Consider the following 20,408-nt stretch of genomic DNA (forward strand, 5'->3'; position numbering starts at 1 on the left):
TAGTGTGGCTGAAAAGGCCAATTCAGGAGTGACAATCCCTTCCACACTGGGAGCAAGTGCAGTCTGTCCCTGGTCTGTCTCCCTGGCTATGGGCCTTCCTTCTTTGCCTCTTAGCCTCAGACTGTTGGCCAAGTGTCTCTTCAAACTGGGAAAGGCCATGCTTTCCCAAACTGGGAAATGCCTTATAAAGGCATTAAAAACATCACTTCTGGTTTCAAGGAGAAACCAGGTTGCTTTTTTTTTTTTTTTTAACAGAAAGGCTCGGTCTGAGCCCAGTGAAGGCTGCAGACAGATATCCGCAACTTCTGCTGGGCTCAGAGTACCCTCTATAGACAGAGCTCCCCTCGCCTCATGAGGGGTGGGGGGAAGGTGTTTACCCATATCTGCAATTTCACTTAACTGTGGGGGATACCGGAGCATGCCTGTATAACTATTAGTGATTATGATAAAGTACACTTTAATTTATATAATTGGTATGTTACACTTTGTGTGGGAAAGTACACTAGTTTTGCTTTCATTGTTATATTTAGAAAAGTGTGCATTTTGATGTATCTTGTAATTTTCTATTGATAATATAAATATTAATTAGGGATAATATTCTGCATGGGAGGAGCATTTTTTTCCACTAGACTTTTACAGATAGGCAGTTGGATAAGTGATGATTTTCTTTCTCTCATATGCCTGATCTGATTTTAAAAGATTTTTGTTATTGTGGTTTTATGATTGCTTTATTATTACAGTTTTAAAAGGAGGGATTGTTGCTTTCATCATAAGCTGCCTTGTGAGCTGTGTTGGCTGAAAAGTAGGGTAGAAATATGAAAAATGAAGTAATATAAGAAATAAATTTAAAATAGGTTAAAGGAAATACACAGATAAAGGTAAGGTGCAGGAAAGGAGTTTGGGAGAAAATCTCTAGCAGACGAGAATCTATTGCTGGCACCCACTTAAAGTGGCTTTGAGGGTCATGCTTTGGGCCAATGTTTCAGCATTAACCACTGTTGCTCTCAAAATTCAGTATGTCTCTTCCTATTTCAGGAGTTGGATGTGTCTCTCTAAGCAGTAGCATAGCTATAAGGGGAAGCACGGTAAGTATTGCAGTTGCCGCAACGCACCGTGCAAGTGGCCCCTCCCACTCGCCGTTCGGAGCAGGGACAGCAACCTCCAAGCCCTTCAAAAGTGCTTGGCGACCACCCAGGCACACTCAACTCTGCACTAGACGCAGCCAGGAGGAGGTTAAGGCTGTCATTACCCAGACCTTCCTTTCATATAGACCTTATTTTAAAAGACTGCATTTTTATTAGACCTCCACATTCCAATACATGCTTTAAAGCCTCTACCAATAAGACCTGCATACATCAAACATGTGTTTTATGAGTTCTACCTGCTTTAACAAAGTTTACTGCCAAGCCAGTAAATATTTTCTTTCTGGCCATGCTAAGATATGGCCTGGTTTTCCCCTGCACCACTTCCTATGTGTGCTCACAAGGAAAAAAGAATCCAAGGGGGAGTGATTATCCATATTCTGCAGATGCAAAGGGTATGGGTGTTGGTATAGACTGGTCCACCACCGCCCCTCCTTCCATATGAAAACATGTCCTACATTTGGTTTGCCAAGCATCTTTTCCATATGCACAATAAAGACATTACAGCAAGAAATCAGTTCAGTTGGGGTGCAGTCCAGGAACTGATTTTCAATTCTAGGGCTCAAATAAGAACAACTTTGCGTACTGCAAAATACCACCTCTGACATTTCCTAATGCAGAAAAAATTAGCATGAACCCTTAGAAGTTGTAAGGGCTGCAGTATTTAGCTGTTTATTTAAGTTAGAGTAGGGGTGTCCAAACTTTTTGGCAGGAGGGCCACATTAACTCTCTGACACTGTGTCGGGGGCCGGAAAAAAAGAAAGGTAATTTACATTTCAAATTGGAGAGTTCTATCTCTAATCTACATATTTAAATTTCATATTTAAAATTTATTTTTCTGGCCCTTGACACCCCCAAATACTTGATGTGGCCCTCTGGCCAAAATGTTTGGAGACCCCTGTCCTAGACCAAAACCTGAGGCTTCAGAAGAAGCAGGTGGAATCTTTTAGCCCCCCCCCCTTTTCTTACCTGGCCACTGTGGAACTAGAAGTTGCAGTACTACCCTCTGGTCAACCTGCACATTGCGGAGAACTGGCCAGCAGCTCCCTCTTCTGGGAAGCCATCACAATAGCACAAAGAGTAAGCTACTGTGCTATTTTTGTCATCAGTCTGGTCCTTCACAAACACGGGTGAGGGTCTTGTGAAGCATCTGACCTGTATCTGACAATAGGGGAGTCACAAGTTGTGCAGACCTCCTTTAAATAGGGGCTTAGGCTATTCCCATTCCTCCAGGCATTCTAGGGACAACTGTATCTTCCAAGCCTTTCCCCCTCTGCATGGGGGATTGTGGCTCCTCCATCAATTTCCACCCTCTAGATTCTACGTGCAGGAATCATGCAAGCCCCTATGATCTCTGTTTCTCTAAATCTGTGTCTGCACTACAGAATTAATCTGTGTTAACAGTCATTCCCCCCTCAGAAGTTTGGAAGGGGGCCAAGACTCCCCCCCGGTTCCTCAGCATCCATCACCAAACTGCAATTAAAATAACTCATTGGGTGAACGACGACTGTTAAACTAGTACAGAAATCTGTAAGCAAATGTTTGTCAACCAGTGCTATGAGTACAACTGGTAGTAGTTCAAAGCAGTGATTTTCTACATTATTCTTCTTATGGCACACTGACCTCTGTGGTCTTCTCTACGGTCTTTGCCTTTTGTGACGTCACTTCCAGATTCTGGAGGTAGAGGGAAAGACAATTCATTACTACAGATAGTTGACCTAGAAACAGAGCCGCATAACCTAGAAGAGTTTCAGTGATTTTCAACCACTGTACTCCAAATTCCAGCAGCACACCTGAGGATCTTTCATAGCACAGCAATGTGTCATGGCACACCAGTTGAAAACCGCCGCTTCAAAATATGACAGATGAAACTTTACCCTGCGTGACACTACTGTGCCTGGCCTGACCCAGACAAAAGATGAGCTGACTGGGGAAGCAGAGAGCTCACAACAAGGTGTAGTTATGTGGCGGTATGACACATAGATAGCAAGGAGGGTGCAGAGGTGCAGGGACAACTGTGGGGTAATTTATACCTAGGTGTACCCAAGGTTTCTGGTGGACAGAGCAATACCTGACATCATGACAGCACACAGCTGGAGCGCATGCTGTAGCACCCCCTTGATGATGTCCAGGCCATGCGCCATGTTTTGCCCCAGGAGCGGTACACCCCGTCTATGCCCTCCTGCACACAGCACCTTCTCCAATGGCAGCAGTACATGGAGAACTGTTGCCTGTAAAGATGGTTACTTAGAAAAGCAGTACTTGCAAAGAAACAAAAAAAGTTGAAAAGCTCTGTTATAGATTGTGTGGATTAGTGTCCTTATATGATTTGAACGCTAGGTGGCACTATATTTAATAGTGCCAAGGGCGGAGTTTGCTATTTGCTGTTTGCTATTCTTTTCCCGTGATCAAGTTGCGTTCAATATACTGAATGGTAACCTTTAGCCTTCTTGTGACATGGTGTCAAAAGCAAAGTCTAAGATCCACAGATCCTGAAGTAGAAAAATGACACAATCCCGCACTCCAGCTGCCTTCAGCTTTAATAATTCTGCTCCATGACCTGAATGAAAAGAGAGATTTGCCTGCGTCTGTCTCGCCGGCCACAAAGCACAATCAGAAAGAAGGTCAAGTGCAAGTCAATTCAATCCTTTATGCACTGGGAAAAGAAGCCTGCAATGTCAATAAATCCTTTACCTTTACCAAAGAAGGCCAGAAACCTTGCTTGGATATTGTCCTGAACAGGTTTGATGCCCACTTTGTTCCAAAAATGACTGAGCTTTATGCATCTACCAAAGGGCACAGAAGCCTGGAGAAACTGTTGAGTCATTTGTTAGGGCCTTAAATGAGCATGCTGAGCACTGCCAACATCTTAAGAACGTAAGAGCAGCCTTGCTGTGTCAGACAAGGGCCCATCTAGTCCCGCTTCCTGTATCCCACAGAGGCCTACCAGATGTCTCAAGGAGCACCCAAGAGAACAAGAGACCTGCATCCTGAAGCCTCTCCTTTGCATTTGGCATTCAGAGATTGGATGCCTGTAAAACTCAGAGGTTGCATATGGTCATGATGGCTTATATCCTGTGATAGACTTTGAGATATCTTAGGTATAGAGCAGCTCTTGAAATTCTGGACAAAAGTCTTTCCATGAGAATGCAGTCGATAGAGAACTTCACTGTTTCTCTAGGGCAGTGGTTCTCAAACTTTTAGCAGTGGAACCTACTTTTTAGAATGAGAATCTGTCAGGACCCACCGGAAGTGATGTCGTGAGTGGTAGTGATCACCAAGCAGGAAAGTTTTTAACAATCCTAAACTGCAATCCTACTCATACTTGCCCAGGAATAAGTCCCATTTACCATTATTGTTAAAAACATATAAATAGCAGCCTGTTCAAAGTACAGATCTGTAACATTTTCCCAAATGCAGTCACTTACCATGGGAGCATCAAGTCTAATATATTAAGACTAACATATTGAAATGAATTGGGACCCACCTGAAATTGGCTCACGACCATAGTGGGTCTTAACCCACAGTTTGAGAAGCACTGCTCTAGAGCCATAGATGGAGATGGCAAGGCAACTGGAGTTGATTAGAAGCCTAGATCAGGGAGCAAAAACAAGGTAGAGATACTACTGGAAGCAGTGGCCGCCATTGTGAAAAGAAGAGCTTTACTTCTTATGTATCCACTAAAGAAAAAGTAAAGCCCAGAAAAAGCAGATCATTTTCAATGGGACTCTGCTCCAAGATGGCACACTCTTCCAGCCTGCATGCACCAGGTGTGGACCGATTCACATCATTTGCCCAGGCAGAGGATCACGGTGCAGAAAGTGTTCAAGAAGGGTTCATTTTACTTCCCTGTGCTATATCAGATGGTGTGAAAAATGATCATTGGACCAATGGACCATGGACCAATGACCATTAGGACCATGACAAGGGAGGATGGAAAGTTTCTTAGGCTCCTTATTTTCCAAAGATGCCGAGCTTCCCTGGAGGATGCACAGAATTTTCTGGCACAACTGTTTTTCAAAAGATTGCACTGCTAAATGTAAGTGCTGCTACCACAGTTGTTTCCAAGGAGAGCTACAGTGCATTCTAGAATCCTTCCAAGCTGCAGAAGGCACCTTTTTGCACAGCCCAGCTGTTACACACCATCTTGGATATTTTACTATGCAATCAAGCTTCTAAGAGGAGCAGTCCATGTCAGTCATGGCACAGTGTGGGACTGCTGAGGACAGTAAGAGAAATTGATAGAATAATTGGAGGCACTAGGCATGGTCTTAGAACCTGATCATACAGTGTTTAAGCACTCCTCATAATTCCTGTCTGCTTATTCCACAAAGTAAAATTGGAGCTGAAAACAGTGAAGGAACATGACGTTGTCACAGAAATCACCAAGCCTGCCTACTGCTAAACAGAGAATTTTCCATTCAGAGAAAAAATGTGTACTTCCAACCTTCAAAGACCTCCTAAAAGTGACAGAAGGCAAAGCATCTTCCAAGCTGGATGCCTCAAGTAGCTCCTGGCAAACACCTTTGACAAACCAGAGAGCTGAACTGACCACATTTATCACACCCTTTAGAAGATTCTATTTTCATTGATTACTCTTTGGAGCACAGGTGTTCCAGAGATTTTCTAAAGGAAGATGAAAGAGCTCCACAGGAATGTAAAAGGAGCAATTGTCTTCATGAACGACACCCTAATATATGGCACATCAATGGAGGACCAAAATAAAACATGATCCATCATCTTGAATTGGGTCCATGAATTTGGACTCAAGAAGAAAGGCATTTTTTCATCAGCATGAACTAGAGACCTTGGGACAATTAATCACACATGAAATAAAGCCATGCTCAGAGAAAGCAAATGCTATAAGAAAGCTGGAAGCTCCAACTTACATTACAGGAATGGTGAACTACCCAAGTTCTCATTTGCAAGACATCTCAACATTGGCACAACCGCTAAATTTGTTCCTGAAATTGATCACAGCCTAGTTTTGGGGGCTTGACCAAGAGAATGCCTTTAGAAAGCTAAAGGATATGAGTTTGTGTGCCCCAAACTTACAGTTTTGTGACACCAGGAAGCCTACAATTGTTAGCAGTGATTCAAGTGGTTATGGACTAGGAGGAGTCAATTTGTCTCAAGGATGGAGTCAGGGATTTCCTGATTGTGGTCCACTTTTTATTTCTAGACAAACTTGTGTCAGCATCTTGAACCCAAGTCCTGTAGCCTTCCTATGACATAGATATACCTATGACTGGTGGCAGATCTGCTACCCCTACAAGCATGAAAGGCAACTGCTCTTTCTTCCTTGTTCCCCTCATTTGATATTCAAAAGGTACACTGCATCTGAACTTGGATATTTTACTCTGTCATCATGCCTAATAGCCAGTGACAGACCTATCCTTCTCTGGGACCCCCCCCATTTCTGAAATGAGCAGAACATAAGAAGAGCCCTGCTGGATCAGGTCAAAGGCCCATCTAGTTCAGAGTCCTGTATCTCAAAGTGGCCCACCAGATGCCTCAAAGAGCACACAAGACAACAGGATACCTGCATCCTGGTACCACTCCCTTGCTCCTGGCATCCTGAGGTAGCCTACTTCTCAAACAAGGAGGTTGCATCTACCCCATCACGGCTTGTAACCTGTGGTGGACTTTTCCTCCAGGAATCGGTCCAATCCCCTTTTAAAGGCATCTAGACCAGGTGCCACATCCTGTGGCAGAGAGTTCCAAAGATTAAGAAGAAAAGAAGTATTTTCTTTTATCTGTTCTTACTCTCCCAACACTCAATTTTAGTGAATGTCCCCTAAAATGTTAGGTGTTCTTTTCCCTTTCACACAACACTAATCTCTGCACCCCTGCATAATTTTATATGTCTCAGGGCACAATCCTAACCACTTATGTCAGTACTTTCCAGCACTGGCTTAGTGGTACCAATGGGATGTGTGCTCAATCCTACAGTTGGGTGTCACTCACTGAGACCTCCTCAAAGTAAGGGAATGTTTGTTCCCTTACCTCATTGCATTGCCCTGGAAAGCACTGACATAAGGGGTTAGGAATCCACCCTCATTCATTCATGCCCCCCCCAAGCACCTTCTTTCTAGACTGATGAGCCCGAAAGGCTATAGCCTTTCCTCATAAGGAAGGTATCCCAGCCCAGTAATCATTTTGGTTGCTCTTTTCTGCACCTTTCCCAGTTCCACTAGTTTTAATTTGGGGTTGCGATGGAGGTCTAACCCAGGAGATGTAACCCTTTTCTCCACATTGTAGCCCTGATTCAATTGCCCTTCCCCCTCAAAGCCACCACGGAGGGAAACACTTACGGCCACAGTCTTATCCTCCATGAATGCTAGCAGCTTTTGGAGAAGATCTGAAGTCAAATTGGCATGAGGACAGGGGGTTAGATTCCCCCCTCCCCCCATACCACGTTTATGAGCCACCCCTGCAACTGCTGTTTGTAAAGAAAAATAAATCAGGGGTTTCAAAACTCCCACATGAAGCAAGAATCACAATGAGAATTTGTAATAGGTAGCCACATTTGAGGTTGCATAGCATTCTCTGAACAGAGCTCCTGGAATTTTTGAGGTACTGAGAATAAATAACAGAAGTAAACAGTGTTTTGCTGCAAATGAAGGCTGGGATTTCTTCTACTCTTGTCTGGTAGCAGGAGTGCAGAAAGGTCAGAGATAAATGCAATGCAGTCTTCTTTCTGCTGCATATGCACCAGAGCTGCACTGAAGAGAAACAGCAGTGGGGTGGGGGGAAAGAAGAGAGAGAATATGTATGTAGCTCTCAACCTTTTGCTGACACACAGAACACGGTGGGGAGAGAAATGACAGCCACAGTTCCATCAAACTGTAATTCAGGGGGCCTGAAAAGTAGCACACGAAGAAATGGTGTGAAGGTGGAAAGCAAAATAATTGTTATTTTTCTGCCTCCTGAAAGGGAACCCAACTCTGCTTTCCATCATTTCCTGGAGGCTGTGAAACTAGGCCATCTCATCTACAGCATCCACAGTGCCCTATCTGGAGAAATGTCGTCTCCGCAAAGAGAGCGGAAAGTTCATAGATAATTGTTCCAAAATAAGGGAGCAGGCTGCAGCGGCATCGCAATCCAGCCGTGTTTGGAAGACGTCCAAGCCATCACCCTCACTGTCACCTCCTGCGCATAATCAGAAAGCCCTTTCAGTGATGTGGGAAACTGATCTCCTCATTGTCAGCTCAAATGCCCCTTGTGAAGCAGCAGCCCACTGCAGCGCCTCTGAGGAAGGTCACAGTGGAATAAGATCCATTGATGGCGGTGCAGGGAGAATGAGATGGCCGAAAGGGGACAGGTTGTGTCAAACACTCGGCCTCTTTGGGTGTGGAGATTTTCAGAGTGTCTTAAAATGTTTTTGAAACAACAGCGACTCAAGCTTCCAAAATACCTATTTGTGACAGAGGAGCTGGTGGCATTTCCCCCCTGTGTTGTTGGAAGCTTGCCATGGACTCTATAATATAGGCCCTCTGATGCATTTGTTCCCTTACTTGGGGGGGGGGGTAAGCTTTTGCATGGAGGGGTCTTCTTGGACCTGCACTAGCAAGATTGCTAGTGCAGTTCTGTGTAGACCTGTGCCACAGGGTCGGGTCCGGGAAGGGGGTTAGGATTCAGTGGTCAGCACTGATGCTGAACCCACCTCTTTCCAGACCTGATCCACCTTCCCCTGCCCCTATCACCACCTTATTTGGCCCTTGTTTTGCCCTCATTCTGCTCTCCTCAGCCCCATCCCACCTCCCACACCGACCTTAGCGGGCGGGCCTTCTCCTGGATGTTGTTCAATGCAGAGCTACTCAAGCCTCACCACCAGTGAACCATTATCACATGAATCCACATGCTGTCAGCAGGCTCTTTGTGATGGCTGCAAGGTGCTCCCCACCATTGGAATGGTAGCTTTGATGGTGGGGGTGAGATTAGGACTGGGTTGAAAATCTTCCCTCACTGTGCAGCCTTCTGACCTGTGCTGTTTTTGTTTGAAAAACAAGCATTGAAGGTTCAAATGACAACATTATGTGCAGTTTGAACTCCTTGTAAGGATGAAGACAGATGTCACAATACACATGTGGGCAAAAAAAACCATTTGTAAATATTCCATTCATGTGCATCATCCTGCACACATAAATCTGGAGTCAAGGTTTTTTTTGCCAGTTATTTCTAAAAATTTTCATGATCTCATTAGTAATAATAATAATAGGACTGGAGGAGGAACGATCACTAGAATTAGTACAAGAACTTGAAGCTTAGATTTGTTTTTAATCACCCCTTGTGGGCAGTGACATACAAAGGGGGTCAGCAGGTGCAAGTAATCCAGGGCGGAACAGCTGGGGCAGTGCCATCCCCCAGGTAGTGTCGCCCACTACTTCCAGTTTGGTGGCATTCCAAGGTGCAGAGAGGCTGAGCGAGACCTCCCCAACCCTCAGAAGGGTTTTAAAGTTCTCTGAAAAAACCAGAAGTGACTTTTAATGCCTTCTAGAGACCTTAGAAGGCCCTCTGAGGGCCTTAAAATGTCACTTTGGAAGTAAGGCTGGGGGGACACTTACAGACTTGCCCCAAGGAGGCACAGTGGTCAGGACCGCCACTGCTTGTGGGCAATACAAAACGATGAGGAAGAAAAGCTTCCAGTAAAGCAGGTGTTTTCCAATGTTTCCACACTTTACACAATATTCACAGTACCCACGTTTCTTGAAGTCTTGATTTCATGCGCAAGGAGCATGCATTCCCCTTGTAAAGTGGGAGGGGGGGGAGTGTCACAGCTTTCACACTGAGAAAGTCAGAACCTTGTTTATCAGCCTTGTCAGAAATGCAAGATGAGCTTTCCCACCAACGTCCCTCTCCCCTTCAGCAGAGCCTCCATGCCAGCCAAGAAGGAAAACCATGTTCTGCATTCATGATCTCACATATTGCATCTTTGATTAACCAGGAAGTAGTGAGACTTTCATAAGAAACTGCAGGTGAACATCATTTTGTCTGCATTTTGGAGACACTGAATTCTAGAGGGGCCTCAACTTAAAAGTTTAGGCTACAAGTCAAGAATAATTAAAAACACTGTAGTGACATGGCTTAGTTAGCTTGCAATAAATTAAACAACTAGCAATGCCTTCCCCCTCCTCCAAGAATCTTGAATGAAAAAATAGCTCCTCCCAGCTTCTCATGCTCATGTTTAAATGGAATCTTGACTCTGTGCCCAGATTTTTATGCATTTAATGAAAACCAACTTCTGGAAAAGACCATGAAAACCAATCTCTAGTAAAGACCATGTTTTTTTCAGATCGTGTTTGTTTTCACATCCTGAAGCAGGTCAACCATTTTTCTTTGCATTGTTGTTGTTATTTTTGGAACAAAAACCTGAAACATGTTGGAAACAAAGATCAAATCTTGGAAAGACAAAAGGACAGTCTCATCCCAACTTGATGTTAATTGCTTCCTTAACTATTCTCCTGTTTCTTTGTGCCTCTCGTGGTAATACTGCTCGTGGTAATACAGGAAAACGGAAAGTATAACCACTCCTGCTTCCCCAACTTTCTACTGAAATACAGTCAGTTCTCTTTAAATGCAAATTCGTCACTCGTGGATTTGCTAATCCACAAGGGGCAGAATTGCCACCTACCTCCATTATCTGCAACTCTGTTCTCGTTATCTACCTATAGTCAGGCTGGGGCAAGGCCAGGGACTGAGTCAAGAGTAGCAACCCCCTCCACGCCGTTGAACTAGTCCTCATTGTTGAATCAGCACCCTTCAACAAGTTGATGGCTAGCCAGCACAGAGAAGGAAGTATCCCATGTTGGAGACATTGATGAGCCATTGCTGTCACCCAGCCTCATAGACTTCAAGTCGAGATTCAGGTTCATAAAGTTCATAGAGAGCATGAAGAGGATCCCCTGGAACCAAACCCCATTTCCCCCATAGTACCTGCTATGATTCAGTACCCACTAATTCAGTATCCACTAGGTTTTTTCAGGAACTGAATCCTTTTGGAGAATGAGAACTGACTACATAAGTGTTCCGGATCAGAAAGCTGTTCAGATGTTAAATACATAACAGACAAGGGCCCATGTGTTGTACATATAATAATATTTGTAGAAATGCCATCAATGTACACAGCTCTTTACGAAGTATAACAGGGCAGGTCCCTGCCCTGAGATTTAAATTTAGGAAAGAGACCCAAGGAAGACAACCAAAGAGGGGGAGGGAAATGGAGGAGAGTAAATGGAACCCTACACATACTTTCTGGGAGTAAGTTCCATTGAACACAATGGGACTTAAATCTGAATAGACATACCTAGGGTTGTAAGTTTTAGTAGGCTTTGGGGACCAGGGCATGCTACCACCAGCTTTATAGAAGGTGACTTTGAAGAAAATAAGAGAAGTGACACCATTGAGGCAGTATAAGGAATAGCAAGAGAGAAAGGGCAGGGCTATCTGAAGGAGATGTGTTACAGTCCTACACCCATCCCCAGGTCTACTGACCTTAAGCACCTTTACCTTATTGAGTAATTCAAGCCCAAGAAAAAGACAGGCTGGGTGGGGTGGGGAGTGTTTAGGTCCTTCATTCAAAAGACAAAAAAGCTAATACAGGTTGCAGAGTATCCCACTTCATCAAAAACATCAAAACCCCAAGATTAAGTTTATAGAAAGGCCATTAAAATTGTTAATAGAGAAGCATGTAGTCACATACAACTCCAAGAACTAGAGAGAGGGCCAATCACATAAGAAACTATTCCTAGAGCTTACCTACAGCTGATAATGGGGTTTTCTTCCTCCTTACCCCCCAAACTCCTTTTATAACCTCAATCCTTAACCCAATCAACTGACCAGCATTTCTGGGCCCCCGATCCTATCTAACTATTCAGCACCGATGTAGCCACAGTGTAGCCCCAAGGTAAGGGAACAAATGTTCCCATACCTTGAGGAGGCCTCTGTGACGGCCTCCCCACCACATGCCGCACTGGCACTGGAAAATTGGATAGGATTGGGCTGTTAGTCCTAAGCTGACCCTCCCCTTTGGAGCCATTCCGGGTAGTGGGAGCAAAATGGTGAACTGCTGGAATGGCTCCAAGGGGAGGGTCTGCTCGCATGCTGTGGTGAGGCTCCCTGCAAAACTTAGTGCTTTGCAATCCCTCTGGCTATGCCACTGCACATGATTATTATAGATGATTATATTACACATGATAGTGCTAAGCATGTGTAAAATTGTAGTAATATGTAATTTATTTTTAAGACACTGTTTGCCTGAATGGACTAAGCACATTTGCATCATTAACAGCACAATCTTATCCTGGAGGTAGGTCTTGGGATCTACCAAAACCGTAAGTCCTGGACCACCCATGGTGCAAAAGATGCTCCACTATTGGGTGTGCTTGGGTTGCTGGCGCAAATGGCTGGAGGCCCTGCTTGCATGATGGTGGCTCACAGATGCCCTTGCCAGAGCAGGCAGGTTAACAACATGGATGGCTTGGGGGAGGAGTGGGGCATTTCAGGGTAGGGAGTGGGCTGGGCAGGGGACAGGAGGGGGAGGATCATCTCCATGAAACACAAAAGGTAGGTAAATAAATAAAATAAAATACTAGGACTAGAGAGATTACATATCCAAAATGGCAAAGCAATTCATACTGTGATCAAAAGCCAATACCACTGATTCACCAAAAATAAGCAGAAGTATTCTTTTCACAGAGAAAGGAGCCTTTTTCAAGGCATTCCCTGAGATTCCTGCTCAGTAATAGCCAGAAAATCCTGGCTCTAAACGACTTAAGAGTCATAAAAGGACCCCTTTGGAGAAGGGTAATTCCGATTGACTTCAGTAGGACTACACCAGAGTAACCAGGCAGCGAATTGTTCCCTGAAGGCTATCTCTTGGATAGACTTAATAACCTTGCTGATTCTAACCTCAAAAACATTCGGTGACAAAAGATCCATCAGATATATTGGCTCACAACCACCAAGTGGCTTAAAAGAAAGTCATAAAGCCTTGAAATCGATACTGGATTTTATAGCGAGCCTGCACAACCTGTAAAATATGAACAATGTCTTCAAGTATGGATTAGTGTTTTCTTAGGGGGTCTACTCTGCCATCCTGGTGGGCCTGTAATTGCCATCAAGTCTTAGTGGGTGCTAGTTGGACCCCAGTGGAAAATTATCCAGGAGAGACAGTGAGGGACCATGACAAATGTGTGTTTTTTTCCAGACAATTGTTATGTTCTCAGCCCTTTGAAAATTCTTCATGTTCATACAGGGGCCCTTTCCTAAAACAAAACAATCTTTCATTTATTAGTTGTTTTCATTGCTTGCTCTTTGAGTGGCAGGAGGAGCTCCACTGAGCAGTCACATCCTGGGAAGTGACACCTAATTGCCGTAGGATGCAGTATCATCCCAGGGCAGTGTTGGTCAAGAATAGCTGCCTTTGCTAATAATCAAAGTAAGATTTTTTTTAAAAAGATTGAAAACGAGTGAAGTTCCTACTAACATATCCCATTTATATGCATTCATTCCATTTAGTCCATTTACACAGACATACATTTGTGTGTGTGTGTTACAAAATACAAACCAACACACTGGAAAAGGCTTGTGGAAAACCCGACTCCCTTTTTTAGTCTCTCCATGTGTAAGCATTGCACCCAAAGTTCTGCCCCTGACACCAGTGCGCCCGCTTGCCATTTGCCCGCTTGCCATACATCGTGTTGTGTAGGCAGGTGTGCCCATGAAAGCACGTGTCTCACTAGTTGGTCTGGAGAGAGAATGGTTCGGGTTCCCCTGAAGGAAGGGGGGAATGCAATGGATCACCATCCATGAGGACCATCTGTGGTTTCATTCTGGAGCCTTTCCAAGTGGGAAAAGTTCACATCCTCCATTTGCCTGCTGTTTTTGTTTCAGCTCTCAGGCATGAGTGGAAGTTACAGTAAGAGGGGGGGAAAGGAATGAATTTGTGAGCCAGGAAACCAGGGGATCTTATTCTCCCATTCCCAGCTGTGGAGCAACTCACACCATGCAGTCTTAGCAGGCACAGTTCCCAAGGGCCTCATGTCTGTAAATGGGACAGCCACACAGGTTTCCTCTGGGAAAGTCCAAGGCAGCTGTCTAAACATTCTGCAGCCATTTTTGCAATGCGTTTCGCTCCTGCATCTGCAGAAGGCTTTAGCCGATGCGATTCTCTTCAGAAGACACAGGATCTCTTTCCAGTCATATTCTTTTTCACAACACATGCCTTTGCCTGTGAGTAATAATCACTTCCTACCAGGATTAGGAGAGGGCTTTCTTCAACATAAAGACCATAGAAAGGTCAGTCAGAGCAGGCAGTGAGCGCAACCCGTAACTGATTTACTGTAGAGTAACGCTATTCAACACAGAATGTGTGTGTTGGCATCCTTCAGTCTCGAAAGACTATGGTGTCACGCTCTGAATGGTGGTTCTGGAACAGAGTGTCCTCTCCAGTGCGCGAAGCCTGGGTAAAGCAGGTACGGAGGATAGGCTGTTACCCATGCAGCAAATCCCCCCTCTCCACGTCGCTGAAATGGTCCAATGGAAAGGCAGAGGCCAATATGGTTGGTTCCAGCGGCGTCGCAGGAGTTGCCAGAACGTAACTGTGCTCAGCCATGAACTGCCTCAGGACTCCGGCTCCCGATTTTGCCTGGAGGTTGACTCCTGAAGCCTTTTCCAAAACTGGATGTAGCCACAAGGCAGTGGAGGTTTGGGATCAGAGTTTTCCTTCTCTCAGATGAGCTGCCTTCCCAGGCTGACGAGTCCCATCTACTCAGTGACTGTTTAGTCACCTCTTATGACAAGTACAGCCAAACTGAGGGCCTGTTCTTATCCCGAACCCCCAGGGGATAACACAGAATATGCATGGCTGTATAGACTCCCAACTAGATACACTTATCCAGGGCAGTGGCTATTTTCTGACTTCTGTCCATGGTAAAACACAATCCTTTTGGCAAGGGCTCAAAACATATCTGTTTCGCCTGGCATTTCATAAGAATATAAGAACAGCCCCACTGGATTAGGCCATAGGCCCATCTAGTCCAGCTTCCTGTATCTCACAGCAGCCCACCAAATGCCCTAGGGAGCACACCAGACAACAAGAGGCCTGCATCCTGGAGCCCTCCCTTGCATCTGGCATAGCCCATTTCTAAAATCAGGAGGTTGCACATACACATCTTGGCTTATAACCCATAATGGATTTTTCTTCCAGAAACTTGTCCAATCCCCTTTTAAAGGCATCCAGGCCAGATGCCGTCACCACATCCTGTGGCAAGGAGTTCCACAGACCAACCACATGCTGAGTAAAGAAATATTTTCTTTTGTCTGTTCTAACTCTCCCAACGCTCAATTTCATTGTTAGGTGCCTGTTAGGTGCCTCTGCACCACAATAGTGGTGTGGTTTGACTGATTTCCTGGACTAATTTGTGTGCCACCCCCCCCCCCACCCCACAACAGCTCAACAATGTCCATTGGATTTTTGCTTTTTTTAAAATACTTTCTTTTTTTAGGGCACAATCCTAACCCATTTTCCAGCACTGACATAAGGGCAATGCAGCTCCAAGGTAAGAGAGCAAACATTCCCTTACTCTGAGGAGGCCTCCATGAGCGCCATCCAACTACAGGGTGCAGCACACATCCCATTGAAACAGCTATGCCAGTGCTCAAAAGTGGGTTAGGATTTGGCCCTTAGTGTTTTAATTCTTAAAATTAATGTTGGGCAGCCCAATCCTGAGCTGGCCGGAGTGCAGGGCTGCTGTGGTGTCAAAAATGGCTACCACAGCATACAGTGTGTCCCAGGTAGCCGCCGCTACCTCCTTGGGAGAAGGAGACTTTCATCCCCTTCCTTTCACCCCGCAATGGGGTTACTCAATTCTCTGGCAGCCCTGGAGCTGCCGCAAAAAAAGAGTTCCATGTTGGGTTGCGCATCCCGACACAGAGCTCAGGATCCTGTGGAGCTGAGCTTCATTGGACCTGCCCTCCTACCACCCCCGTCCCTCCCCCAGAACGCCTCCTCCCTGCCCTCTCCCCACCCTCTCCCTGCCCTTACCCTTGAGGAGGCTTCCGTGACTGCCATCCAACTGCAGGATGCAGCACATGCCCCGCTGGCACATCTGTGCCAGTGTGGGGAAGTTGATTAGAATTTAGGCCTATGACACTTTTCTTTGGCAGCAGCCAAAAATAATTACAGTAAAAAAAAGATCCCAGTCTGAAAGACACCAGTTGCCTATGAAAAACCTTGGTGATAGAGCACAATCCTGAGATTGCACTGGGCTGGCGTAAGTCCATTAATCTGGCCTGGGAGTGTCATAAACACACCATAAGGCACATTTGCATCTCTTTCAGTGTCAGCTGGGCCAGCACACAAAGCTGCACCTGCCCATGAAGGCCAGATCCAGTATCTGTGCTGACGCAGGTAGGTAAGTCATTGGCGGGCCGCTGGCATGGGAGTTAGGGGAGGCCTAGGAGGTGTTCTGGAGTGGGGGGCAGGTGGCTGATGGGTGGCCAACCAGCAGGCCAGGCCCAGGAGGATGGTGGTGCCAGGATCTGGCACTTGGGCCAAATCGTAACCTCTCTTCCCAGGTGGCCTGGCCTAATGCTGGGCTGCTCAAATCTGCGCCACTTCTTTAGGTGGGGCAAATCTGAGTAGCCCCATTCAGCCCACTTTGCATTACTCAGGATAAAGGGAATTAATTCCCTTTGCCTGAAGCTGCATCGCAACCAACCCCATCCCTGCTCTGGATGCAGCACGTGCCTGCCAGCTTGCCTGCCTGCCAAGGCAGGTTAGGATTGGGCTGTTATTCTGTGTTAGTGCATGCTGAACCTGCTTAGGAAAATAATTCTATAACTGAAGTGCCTTCGCTGCAAAGATCCTCTTCCTAGTCCCTACTCACTAACCACAGATCTTAATTTCTGGGAAGATTCATATGATAAGGGGCAGACTTTTTAGGTCATTAGCATAGATGGGTATCTACGTACATGTTATGTTGTATGCACATACAGGTGCCTGTATGAGCATACTGATTTTGATGTGAATGACTGTACTTGCCTTCAATTTAAAAGACAGCATGGGTGCTGGACCCCACAAGAAAGCAGAGTACAGATTGCTCGTAGTGCTGCATTCATGCACCACACCTGAGTAACTCTATGCATGTGCAGATCACTGTTTTTATGTCATGTTTTTATGCCATGTTTCATGTGAGCAGCCCTTAAAGTACTGAGAGTCTTCCCAGTGACCATTGGTTTTACCCAGCTGCCATTTACCCCTCCCAGTTGCCATGTGTTTTACCCAGAATGCAGTGGGAATGATACTCTGTCATGACACGGTACCGTCTCTGAGTAAAAGATATGGCAGATGGCAAGAGTCAGCCATGAACAACAGCCAATACAGTGTGTGCGTGCTCACATGAATGCATGCAGAATATCACATAAGAAATTGTGTTCTTCTTACCAAATGGTTTTTTGTTCTCCATATTCTTCAATATTTTTTACCTTAGCATAAGCCTCCAATTTGCCCTGAAATTTCAGTGAAAGTGGCAAATTTAACCTTCATACTTCTGGAGTAGTTCTCATCTAGAGAAAGTGAATGCGTTTGCTTTCCGTTTCAATACCATTCCTCTTGCGAGACGTTCATGCCAGATGATGCAATTCACATTACCAGCTAAAGACCACCCACACGCCATCCATTGATGGATGCCAGACCGTTTGTGGATTTCTGCCCAACCTGGTGACAGCATAAAAAATGGATTTTCTCAGCATGTGACAAAAACCCTTTTGGAAATCTTTTTTTTTTCCTGCAAAAACATGCACTTTAGCAGCTTGGCACAACAGGATGGGTTCTGGACCTAAGACACAGAAACACCGTGGTAGTTCAAACACAAATGCGCAGAGCTGAGCAGGGCAGGAGGCAGGGTGTCTCCTTGGCATTGCCACCCCCTGATTTATTCATCTGAGAACCTTTAGGGCACACTCCTATGCAGCTCTGAGGTAAGGGAACAAACATTCCCTTACTTTGAGGAGGCCTCTGTGAGTGACACCCAACTGCAGGATGCAGCGCATGCCCATTGGAAAGCACTGACATAAGGGGTTAGGACTGCACCCTTAGATTCTTATTAACTCTTTAACATTTTTTCAACCACCTTCCTACTTCAAAAAGTTCAAGGACGTTTTCAAAACTCAGGGCACAATCCTAACCAAGTCTACTCAGAAGTACGTCCTATTGTGTTCAAAGGGTCTTACTCCCAGGTAAGTGAGGTTAGGATTGCAGCCTAAGCTATGAGAACACTAAGCCGGAAGTGTAGTTGCCATTGTTGCCGCTACTGCATGGAATGGCTCTGATGGCAACTGGGAGGGGTCATTTACAGCTGCAGTACTTACCATGCTGCCCCCCTCTGGCTACGCTATGCTACTGCACAAAGTATATCATAGTACTGGAACTGCAATTGGTCAGATTAAACCATTTTTAATCAGCTAAAATGATGCTGCACTTAATTCTGCAGCAGATTTAATTTTAAAATTTTTTTTTAATATAAGTGCTTATAAAAAGTACATCTGGCAAGAACTATCTTAGAAGAGGCCCTCCCTCTTGTGAGGGAGAAAAGGGGAATGCATCTCCCATTATGATGCCTCTACAGTTACACACAGGCAAAATCAAAGGAAGTAGGGGGGTTAATGTAGAGATTTGTTCTCAAACACTAACACTGGAAAAAAAACTTAGAAGGTGTTCATTTAGCTTTGGCAGGCTAAGTATTTACAGCATGAATAGGAGAATGGAAAGCAGAGTTGAGCCAAAAATTCTCAACTGAGGACTTTTGGTTCAAATTTGGGAGGTTGGGGGCAGTGGTGTAGCTAGAGGGGGTGCAAAGCACTAAGTTTTGCAAGGAGCCACACCATGGCATGCAAGCGGCCCCTCTCCTTCCCCTACCAGTGCATGCCGAACTTCCTCATCTATCAATCAGTAGGCTCAAATCCAGGAAGCCTTCTCTGGCACTCGGACAACATCTGCGCAACAATTTCAACATCAGTGCCCAATGGAAAGCTAAATGGGCAGTCGAACGCCCCGAAATGGATAGATATATAAACGATCCTATACTTAAGGTGCCAGGTTTCAATTTATCTTGCCAGCATTGGAAAACTTTGAATAGGATCCGTACCCTACATGGTGTTTGTCAGGACTCAATGTTTAAATGGGGGCTAGTATCTACCCCTCAGTGCGATTGCAGGTTCTCCCACAAAACCATGTACCACATTGTGTCTGGCTGCAAACTGAGGGCGTATACTGGCCCATGGTCTAACTTTTTCTTTGAAGGTAACTGTCCTTGAATGGCTGCATGATCTGGACATTGACATTTGATCTAGTCTAACTGATATAGAAGTTTATGTATTATTATATGCCATACACTAAATAAAATAAATCCTTCCCCTTCGGAGCCATTCCAGGTGGTGGGTGCAAAACAGAGGCACACTCAGCTATATTCTCTGGACTACAATAGGGCAGTTCTGCCTCCCCTGCTGTGTGTAGTATTGTAGCTGGATCTGCTGACTAGGAGACCAGGCATTCCCTTCTAACCTAGTTTGCCTTGACTGATCAGGTGGTATGCTCAGTCTTGCTGCCTCTTCAAGACACTGACCCATAACAGCAAGCATCCACTTTTTATAGTGGGAGCACAAAGCCGTTGATATTTGAAGCATCGCTACCCAGGATCGTGGCTCCCTTCCCACCCCCTGCATCCATTCTAAGTGAGAGCTCGTCTTCACTCTTTGACCATCATAATTATCTTGGCTTTCATGAGGTTGCTTGCTATTTTTTCTTGTGAAAGAACCGAGTAGGGCAGAGTATATCACCTGGGAATCCTCTGTTTGTGTGTGTGTGTGTGTGTGTGTGTGTGTGTGTGTGTGTGTGTGTGAGAGAGAGAGAGAGAGAGAGAGAGAGAGAGAGAGAGAGATGCTCTCTGTAAATTAAAGGGCTTGAGTTGGTTTTGTGTATGGGTGTGTTTTGCATACACAGCAAGGATAACTACACACCAGATTTATGGGCATTGTGGACTGGTTGCTATGGCGACCACTCCAGCTGCTCTGCACCAAATAACCTTGTCATGTGAACATTTATCACAAGGATTGCACTGTATGCTCATTGCCGAAACAGCAGGCAGCTCTCTGCATATTAATTGCTGCCAGCCTTTTATGGCGTGAGTCAGAGTCCAAAGTTATCCAGGCACTTGACATGGACATGAAGCGGTTCAGCTGAACCATTTGCTAGCCACAACTTTG

Source organism: Tiliqua scincoides, chromosome 2 (assembly GCF_035046505.1).
Source record: "Tiliqua scincoides isolate rTilSci1 chromosome 2, rTilSci1.hap2, whole genome shotgun sequence".
In the NCBI taxonomy this organism is placed as follows: domain Eukaryota; kingdom Metazoa; phylum Chordata; class Lepidosauria; order Squamata; family Scincidae; genus Tiliqua; species Tiliqua scincoides.